This window comes from Drosophila serrata, unplaced genomic scaffold (genome assembly GCF_035046125.1).
Source record: "Drosophila serrata isolate PLE 108 unplaced genomic scaffold, ASM3504612v1 contig_138, whole genome shotgun sequence".
Taxonomy (NCBI): Eukaryota; Metazoa; Arthropoda; class Insecta; order Diptera; family Drosophilidae; genus Drosophila; species Drosophila serrata.
This window is the reverse complement of record NW_028257036.1, coordinates 1-10,851: the sequence shown is the minus strand read 5'-3', so window position 1 is coordinate 10,851 and position 10,851 is coordinate 1. Positions and strand designations below refer to the sequence as shown.

Here is a 10,851-nt window from a genome sequence, read left to right as displayed (position 1 = left end):
ACCGATCTACAAAAGTGCTGTAAGTGAGGGGTGATAATGTTTTCAAATAATTTAGGGATGGCCGACAACTTAGAGATTCCTCTATATTGCTGGCATCCAATTTGCTACATTTTTGTGGAGAGGAATAATAAACGATTCCTTCCAAATAATGGGAAAGTGGGAGGTTTCCAAGGACAAGGTAAACAATTTCAGAAGGGGATAGCACAGGGCGTCGGCACAATACCTGAGTACACAGCCAGGAATTCCGTCGGGACCTGGCGAATAAACTGGCTTGACACGATGAAGATCTAAAAGGCGAGAGCTTTCGTTTAGGATAGGATAGAAAATTAAGTTTGATGTGGGTATGTCGTAGGAATAGGTCTGGTGTAGATACGAAGAGCTAGAATAGGTTGTTTGAAAAAACTGCGAAAATAGATCGGCTTTTGCCTGATCATTATAAGTATTCTCAAATGAAAGCGAGGAAGGATTTGTTTTAGGCTTACGTTTAGTGTTAACGAAATTATAAAACTGTTTTGGGTCCTTGGAGAACTGGGCCCTACAACGAGTTAAATAGATTTTATAACACTGCGCGTTCAGCACGGTAAAGTTTGACCGAGCTGATAAATAAGATGAAAGGGCAGATTGAGAACCGGTGAATTTAAATTTAGCGTACAGTACAGTACACATTCAGTAAAAAATGAATTCATGGCACTGTAAAAAAGATCCACGGCAACTGCCATGTCAGTCCACATGTATAAATCGCACCAATTGAACTCGTTTATAAAATTATTCAGCCGTTCAAAGTCCGTTTTGCGAAAACATAGGACTTTATTGGCTGGACGGTCAGAAATATTCTGTACGTCACAGCCAATATCAAGAGTCACTTCGAAAGTTGGATGATAAGGACCTTGGGGCTGCGTCAGAGGCGCCACCCTTGCTAAACTGACTCTCGCAGGATCAGAGACGAAGCAAAGATCAAGCAAGCGCTGTAAGGAATTTCGCACATGGTTGACTTGAGACAGCGAAATGTCAAACAAGCCAGCGATAAAGTCATGTTGTGTAGGTATATGGAGAGTATTGGTGGAATTATTTGAGCACCAAATAGCACCAAGGATATTAAAATCTCCTAGAACTACCAACTGGTCTCTATCCAAAAGTCTACTGGAAACCATCTGAATAGCGGAAAGGTGATTCCAATAAATAGGAAGTTCCGACAGTGGAGGTATGTAGGAACAGGTAATAAAAATGGAGCTACCTTTGATAGATAGCTTCACACAGAGGAATTCAACATCGTTGCATTCCTCGAAGGTTAATAATTCTGACGTGAGTGAGGAGTCCACCGCTATAAGAACTCCAGCCCCGCGTCTGATAGGGCGATCTAGCCGATATACCGTGAACACAGCTGGAAAAACTTCGGAGCTCAGAATCTCCGGCTTTAACCAGGTTTCTGTGAGCACAATAACCTGAGATGCAAACGAAAGGCTATCAGAATACAAGTTAGGAAGCTTACTACGTAAGCCTCTTGCATTCTGATAGGAAATACCTAGGGAGTGGGCTAGTTTTTTGGGTCGGGATTGGAAGACGTAGAAGGCACAGTGTTATCGTCAGGCCTGTAAAGAGTTATTCCTACAGGTCGCTTTTTCTTTTTCTTCGCCTCGAACTCCTTAACAACGATGTACTCTGGCCAGAAGTTGGGAGAGCAAATAGTGTTAAAGAGCTCGTTAGGGACATTTATTTTGAAAGATGAAATGTCCCTAGCTTTGAACTTTTCCACCTTTATCTTATTTTTTTCGGCTCTGGTTTTGCCTTGTATAAAGGCGAGAACATCTTCCGATGTTTGGTTAGGGGAGAGCCGCGAGGCACTCCCGCTGCACATTCGGATACCGAATCTTTTCTAGCGCTCGATCTCAGCACTCTTGGAATTAATGCTGAGGTCGAGGGCTGTGCCGTGGGAGGCTGCTTCTGAGAGCCTGTTGCAGGAAATTGGGGTCCGTCTACGTGCTGCCCACCAATAGCAGTTTTTTGCGCCTTGGAGACTCATTTAATAGCGTAAGGCTATTAAATTGGGTGTCCAGCGCCAAGAACATATCAAGAGTTTTACGAAAACTCGTTAAAACGCCCTTAAAACCTTTTTTGGTATGCCGCATGAAAGATATAATTTCCCTTTCTACATCGCGACAGGCCTCACAACAGTAACGCAGGCCGAAGGTTTTTTCTTACATCGTCCTCCGTCCGAGCTGCAACTCCAATACACTTGGCGTGCATGACGTTGTCACACAGCCAGCAGCCGATTGTAAGGTCATCTGCAGCAATTGCCTTTTTGCAGGTTTTGACGAAACAGACAATATTTCCGGACATTATAAGGACTTACCACTGTACTTGTACTTGGAAAAAATAACAACAGAGATATGAAGAAAGAAGTGAAGAATCAAAGCGAGAGCGAGAGAGCGGGAGAGCGAATGAGATCAGATAAGATAAGAAGTGCAGCGGCACAGCTAAAGCGAGAGAGTGGGAGAGCGTGGGAGATAGATAGATAAAACGTTTAGCTGTTGCGACGGCGCAAACAAAAACTAGACGAAGAAGGCACAAAAAGGAATGCAAAATATGCAAAAGCTAACACTAGCAGCACAACTGAATTGGAAAATAAAACCAATTATGTACACAAATTAGAATAGCTGCATGCACACGTGAAGTGAACGGGAAGTTATAAACACAAATTAGAAAATTTAAATTAACCCCGGTTGTTAGATTCAAACTTTAATACAAAACGAGAGCGCAAGAAAAAAACACGTCCGTTCACTTAGAAAGATGATTGATTTTACGTCGTACGAATGTACCGTTCCCATCCTGGAAATGACCATATGTTATAAATAGGAAAGAAAATCAAAGCACTTATGTAAGTCGGGAAGAACGAAGACTTCATACCTGTGAGTTTCGGCTTAAGTATTCAGAAACCAAAAAATGTGTTCCGTAAATAGAATATAAATATAAATAAATATAAAATCTCCATATGTATTTAAATGCAATCGGAAAATGTATAGAAAAAACCTTCGCCGTTTTACAACATATTTTTATCGATGAAGAGAAATGGGCATCATTCAGTATTTTAGAATTTAAGCTTTAATGATATGTTAATTAATATTTTCTTATTATTAAGCATTTCCTATGCACCTAAATATTATTTAAATGTATATGTATGTTCCAAATTGGATCACAAATGAGGTTAGCTCTAATTGGAGGCTCTAGTATCGGGCCTCACCACTGAAACTTACCTACCATGTTCCATTTCATTACGAAATAAAAAATATATATTTTTAGTAAGTAAATATTTTTATATTTTTAAGGATTTCGTATGCATTTATATATATATAACGTATAGGTTCCAAATTAGTAAAGATAATAGCGCGCCCAATTAGACCCAACGCACAATAACGCCTCTATAACAAATAACTTTAGGATTTTTAAAGAAGATACATGTGCATTCAAAGTAGATATTTTTTGTTAAAAAATCTAAAAAAAATCATTGAAACACGCTAAGGAATAAGATCATGTGATTATAATCCACAAATGCTTATATTATTAGAAATTCCTTTAATATAGGTTTATGGTAAGAATAAAGCTTATATAAGTTATTAAAAAATAAAATAAATTAAATCACAAATAAAACAAGAAAGGAAGCTAACTTCGGCACGCCGAAGTTTATATACCCTTGCAGATACAACTTCGATGACTTGGAATCCAGACAATATAGGTTATATCACTAAGCAAGAAACACATAGAGGTGTCAAACAGTACCAAAAAGTACTATCACAAAAACGGCTGAGCCTGGAACCCCAGAGCACCCGAACGATATGTCTAGAACCCCAGAGTGCCTTCGGCTTTTTCGAGTTCGAAGCAGTCGTTCGAAACCGAGCACAACAAGAATTCACTTTTCAGTGGCAGATCGACCATGGAAGGATGAGCAGGGGTGCGTTTCTTTGCGCTGTGCTCTCGTTTCTGTGTATATGTGTACAAGCGCTCACACGTTTGTATGCGTGTTCAAATTTCAGCATGCAGAGTCTTTTTCAAAGATTTTGGACGACCACAGCCAGTGGGCCGAAGCGGCGGCTCACTTGCTTATGACGTCACAGCAATACTTAGCGGCTAGCGCTTGCATTGGGGGACAAATTATTTAAGTTATCTAACTATAATTACCACTTATTTTAATTTAATTTTTGTTTTTCCTGACAATATATTTCCCAAAAGTCATTTTGTTGATGAATCATCTATGAATTGTTCATGAATTTGTTAATGAATTGTTGATGAATCATCGATGAATTGTTGATGAATTATCGATGAATTGTTGATGAATGATCGATGAATTGTTGATGAATCATCGATGAATTGGTAATGAATTTTTATTGATGACAGCCTATGACATGCCCATGTTAAATTCATCAACAGTTTGTATGGCCTGTCATCGATGAATCATCAACAGCACACTTGACTGTTGATGAATTACTGATGTCAGGTACTGCAGGGTATGTTGTTGTTGTCTATGCAAGTGATTTGCGCGTGTCACTTTTTGTTTTGTTTTGATTTGCTAAGATTCTTTGATTTGTTTTGATTATGCTTACATACATATGTATGTCAATATCTATGTATGTATGTATGTACAGATGTATGCATATTTTTTTGGCGCACTTTTTTGTTGTTGCTTAGCAAATGAAAAAAAATTAAATTAAATAAATAAATACTTAAATAAAAATGCATTAACAATTCATCGATCATTCATCAACAATTCATCGATGATTCATCAACAAAATGACTTTTGGGAAATATATTGTCAGGAAAAACAAAAATTAAATTAAAATAAGTGGTAATTATAGTTAGATAACTTAAATAATTTGTCCCCCAATGCAAGCGCTAGCCGCTAAGTATTGCTGTGACGTCATAAGCAAGTGAGCCGCCGCTTCGGCCCACTGGCTGTGGTCGTCCAAAATCTTTGAAAAAGACTCTGCATGTTGAAATTTGAACACGCATACAAACGTGTGAGCGCTTGTACACATATACACAAATACACAGAAACGAGAGCACAGCGCAAAGAAACGCACCCCTGCTCATCCTTCCATGGTCGATCTGCCACTGAAAAGTGAATTCTTGTTGTGCTCGGTTTCGAACGACTGCTTCGAACTCGAAAAAGCCGAAGGCACTCTGGGGTTCTAGACATATCGTTCGGGTGCTCTGGGGTTCCAGGCTCAGCCGTTTTTGTGATAGTACTTTTTGGTACTGTTTGACACCTCTATGTGTTTCTTGCTTAGTGGTTATATACATATATTGATGTTAAAAAACAAGAAAGGAAACTAACTTCGGCACGCCGAAGTTAATATGCCGTTGCATATAGAGCTTCAATGACTAAGAATCGATTTTCATAAAACTTTACACAAAATTTTAGAATAATATGAAATGGCTATAGCTTAAGTTTGATAAAAAGCTCTTAAAAACTGAAAGAGTTTTAATTTTTAATTGGGACCTATATCTATATATATATAAATGCTCTGTTCGTGTCTACTTCCTTCATAGACTAAAAAAGTTCTGAACCGTTTAAGCCCAAATTTTGACACAACATGCGTAGAGGTTCCAGCTCGGTTATTGTCTACTTTTGATGTTGATAGCTTATCTGCGTTTGCGAATATATCAGTTTTTTTTTCGCGTTTCCCCGTGCCCCTACTGCTGCGCCCTCTACAGGCAGCCAGCTGAATCGAAACATTTCCTGTCAAACATTCAAACCATATTGAAAAAAGAAATTATGGATTAAAATTTTATTTTTTTGTTCAGTTTCATTAAGAAACGAAGTCATGCCACCCAAGAAGTCGAGTTTGAGTCGTCGTACTCGCAATACAAAGGCAAAAAGACGTAAGATTACGAATATGACTGACGAAGAACGGGCCTCCATCCGAGAGACTGAGCGGCTGAGAGCAATGCAGATGCACAACACGGAATCAGCAGAAAGACGAGCAGAAAGGCTTGAGAGAAAACGATTGAGAGTTAGGCAGTCGCGTTCTGCAGCAATCGATTTGATTCACTCTCAAAATAATGAACGCGACAGGGCAAGGGTAGCTGAAGCTTGGATGCTCCAGGAGGAACGGGGAAAACATTCCTCATTATATTGATTCTAGCTACGGTTCGAGCTAACAAGGACATAGCTTTAGCTCTTGCTTCATCTGGAATCGCTGCGACATTTTTACCTGGTGGTACGTGCAACATTTCCAGAGCATCTGGCATGGGAAAAGTATTGCAAAGATGTAAACTCATTGTTTGGGATGAATGCACAATGGCACACAAAATTCGCTCTCGATCGATCATTGCGGGATTTGCATGGAGCTGTCCAACTATTTGGGAATGCGTTAATATTGATCGCAGGGGAGTTCAAGCAAACGTTGCCTGTGGTTTCCCGATCGACACCAGCTGACGAGATAAATGCTTGCCTGAAATATTCTATATTGTGGCAACATGTACGTACATTACAGTTGAAGACGAATATGCGTGTCCAGTTACAGAACGATGACTCTGCCGACGTATTCTCACGACAGCTACTGGACATTGGGAACGGAAAGCTGCCAGTCAACAAGACGTCGAGAAAAATAGTATTGCCCGGGAATTTCTGTAATTTAGTTACATCGAAGGAAGAACTTATCCAAAAAGTGTTCCCCAATATCCGAATAAATTATAGGAATCACGATTGGCTCAGTGGACGAGCGATTCTCGCTGCCAAGAACAAAGATGTCTACCAGCTCAATCATGTAATCCAAAAAAGCATAGAAACTGACGAAATTACATATAAGTCGATAGATACCGTTGTGGAGGCAGAGGAAGCAGTTAATTACCCTACGGAATTTCTAAACTCACTTGATCTGCCTGGAATGCCACCACACATATTGAAATTAAAAATAGGTGTGCCGATTACATGCTCCGGAATATAAATCAGCCGAAACTCTGCAACGGTACGCGACTCGCAGTCAAGAAATTGATGAACAACATAGTAGAAGCAACGATCATAACTGGTCCTTTCAAAGGTGAAGATGTCCTCATTCCTAGGATTCCTATGATCCCGACAGATACACCGTTTCAGTTCAAGAGATTGCAGTTTCCCATTCGTTTGGCGTTTGCAATGACCATTAATAAAGCTCAAGGTCAATCTATGGAGTTGTGTGGTCTGGATTTGGATGAAGATTGTTTTTCACACGGACAATTATATGTTGCGTGTTCCCGAGTCGGAAAACCAAAAAGTCTTTATATTTACGCGGAGAATGGAGAAACGAAGAATATTGTATACCAACAAGTATTACAGAATTAAATTAATTTGAAAATGATTATTTTTTGTTTGACTTATTTCTTATGCGTTCAACCACAATATGCCACAGAGAAACGTGGCAGTTACAGCTAGTGATATATAAAATTACATTCAAAACATATTGAAAGAAGAAACTTGAAAAGTTCTGAACCGTTTAAGCCCAAATTTTTAGAGAACATGCGTTGAGGTTCCAGCTCGGTTATTGACTACTTTTGATGTTGATAGCTTATCTGCGGTTGCGAATATATCTATTTTTTTAGCGTTTCCCCGTGCCCCTACTACTGCGCCCTCTACAGGCAAATCAAAGCATTTCCTGTCAAACATTAAAAACATATTGAAAGAAGAAATTGGAGATAAAAATTTTATTTTTTGTTCAGGTTCAGTAAGAAACGAAGTCATGCCACCAAAAAAGTCGAGATTGGGTCGTTGTATTCGCAATACAGAAGCAAAAAGACGTAAGATTACGAATATGACTGACGAAGAACGGGCCTCCTTCCGAGAGACTGAGCGGCTGAGAGCAATGCATGGGAACGCGTTAATATTGCTCGCAGGGGATTTCAGACAAACGTTGCCTGTGATTTCCCGATCGACACCAGCTGACGAGATAAATGCTTGCCTGAAATATTCTATATTGTGGAAACATGTACGTACATTACAGTTGAAGACGAATATGCGTGTCCAGTTACAGAACAATGACTCAGCCGACGTATTCTCACGACAGCTACTGGACATTGGGAACGGAAAGCTGCCAGTCAATGAGACGTCGAGAAAAATAGTATTGCCCGGGAATTTCTGTAATTTAGTTACATCGAAGGAAGAACTTATCCAAAAAGTGTTCCCCAATATCCGAATAAATTATAGGAATCACGATTGGCTCAGTGGACGAGCGATTCTCGCTGCCAAGAACAAAGATGTCTACCAGCTCAATCATGTAATCCAAAAAAGCATAGAAACTGACGAAATTACATATAAGTCGATAGATACCGTTGTGGAAGCAGAGGAAGCAGTTAATTACCCTACCGAATTTCTAAACTCACTTGATCTGCCTGGAATGCCACCACACATATTGAAATTAAAAATAGGTGTGCCGATTACATGCTCCGGAATATAAATCAGCCGAAACTCTGCAACGGTACGCGACTCGCAGTCAAGAAATTGATGAACAACATAGTAGAAGCAACGATCATAACTGGTCCTTTCAAAGGTGAAGATGTCCTCATTCCTAGGATTCCTATGATCCCGACAGATACACCGTTGCAGTTCAAGAGATTGCAGTTTCCCATTCGTTTGGCGTTTGCAATGACCATAAATAAAGCTCAAGGTCAATCTCTGGAGTTGTGTGGTCTGGATTTGGATGAAGATTGTTTTTCACACGGACAATTATATGTTGCGTGTTCACGAGTCGGAAAACCAAAAAGTCTTTATATTTACGCGGAGAATGGAGAAACAAAGAATATTGTATACCAACAAGTATTACAGAATTAAATTAATTTGAAAATGATTATTTTTTGTTTGACTTATTTCTTATGCGTTCAACCACAATATGCCACAGAGAAACGTGGCAGTCCATTTGGAGAATGGTCAACGTGTCTATTTCACAGAAAAAAATGTGCAAGAAAGAGTCCTGAATCGGCCAGCGACAACTCTGACTGCCTTCTTCACCTTATGCCAGGAAGATGATTTTGCCAGAACCTTGATGTATTCAGAAGTGCCCTCTTAACCATAATATGCCACAGAGAAACGTGGCAGGGTACAGCTAGTCTATATATATAAAAATGCTCTGTTCGTGTCTACATCCTTCATAGACTCGAAAAGTTCTGAACCGTTTAAGCCCAAATTTTTACACAACATGCGTTGAGGTTCCAGCTCGGTTATTGACTACTTTTGATGTTGATAGCTTATCTGCGGTTGCGAATATATCTATTTTTTTAGCGTTTCCAAGTGCCCCTACTGCTGCGCCATCTACAGGCAGCCAGCTGAATCAAAGCATTTCCTGTCAAACATTCAAAACATATTGAAAGAAGAAACTTGAAAAGTTCTGAACCGTTTAAGCCCAAATTTTTAGAGAACATGCGTTGAGGTTCCAGCTCGGTTATTGACTACTTTTGATGTTGATAGCTTATCTGCGGTTGCGAATATATCTATTTTTTTAGCGTTTCCCCGTGCCCCTACTACTGCGCCCTCTACAGGCAAATCAAAGCATTTCCTGTCAAACATTAAAAACATATTGAAAGAAGAAATTGGAGATAAAAATTTTATTTTTTGTTCAGGTTCAGTAAGAAACGAAGTCATGCCACCAAAAAAGTCGAGATTGGGTCGTTGTATTCGCAATACAGAAGCAAAAAGACGTAAGATTACGAATATGACTGACGAAGAACGGGCCTCCTTCCGAGAGACTGAGCGGCTGAGAGCAATGCATGGGAACGCGTTAATATTGCTCGCAGGTGATTTCAGACAAACGTTGCCTGTGATTTCCCGATCGACACCAGCTGACGAGATAAATGCTTGCCTGAAATATTCTATATTGTGGAAACATGTACGTACATTACAGTTGAAGACGAATATGCGTGTCCAGTTACAGAACAATGACTCAGCCGACGTATTCTCACGACAGCTACTGGACATTGGGAACGGAAAGCTGCCAGTCAATGAGACGTCGAGAAAAATAGTATTGCCCGGGAATTTCTGTAATTTAGTTACATCGAAGGAAGAACTTATCCAAAAAGTGTTCCCCAATATCCGAATAAATTATAGGAATCACGATTGGCTCAGTGGACGAGCGATTCTCGCTGCCAAGAACAAAGATGTCTACCAGCTCAATCATGTAATCCAAAAAAGCATAGAAACTGACGAAATTACATATAAGTCGATAGATACCGTTGTGGAAGCAGAGGAAGCAGTTAATTACCCTACCGAATTTCTAAACTCACTTGATCTGCCTGGAATGCCACCACACATATTGAAATTAAAAATAGGTGTGCCGATTACATGCTCCGGAATATAAATCAGCCGAAACTCTGCAACGGTACGCGACTCGCAGTCAAGAAATTGATGAACAACATAGTAGAAGCAACGATCATAACTGGTCCTTTCAAAGGTGAAGATGTCCTCATTCCTAGGATTCCTATGATCCCGACAGATACACCGTTGCAGTTCAAGAGATTGCAGTTTCCCATTCGTTTGGCGTTTGCAATGACCATAAATAAAGCTCAAGGTCAATCTCTGGAGTTGTGTGGTCTGGATTTGGATGAAGATTGTTTTTCACACGGACAATTATATGTTGCGTGTTCACGAGTCGGAAAACCAAAAAGTCTTTATATTTACGCGGAGAATGGAGAAACAAAGAATATTGTATACCAACAAGTATTACAGAATTAAATTAATTTGAAAATGATTATTTTTTGTTTGACTTATTTCTTATGCGTTCAACCACAATATGCCACAGAGAAACGTGGCAGTCCATTTGGAGAATGGTCAACGTGTCTATTTCACAGAAAAAAATGTGCAAGAAAGAGTCCTGAATCGGCCAGCGACAACTC

At 39.6% G+C, this 10,851-nt stretch overlaps 2 long non-coding RNA genes across 2 annotated transcripts; both read left to right on the top strand.

Annotated features, from left to right (window-relative positions):
• The first annotated feature begins 7,688 nt into the window (after nt 1-7,688).
• LOC147644602 (uncharacterized) lies at nt 7,689-8,813 on the top strand. The gene is made up of 2 exons (XR_015270215.1): nt 7,689-7,955; nt 8,034-8,813. It is a non-coding gene; the product is annotated as an uncharacterized LOC147644602 (long non-coding RNA).
• A 768-nt stretch (nt 8,814-9,581) lies between these two features.
• Nucleotides 9,582-10,706, top strand: LOC147644601 (uncharacterized). Its single transcript, XR_015270216.1, has 2 exons — nt 9,582-9,848; nt 9,927-10,706. It is a non-coding gene; the product is annotated as an uncharacterized LOC147644601 (long non-coding RNA).
• The last annotated feature ends 145 nt before the right edge of the window (nt 10,707-10,851 follow it).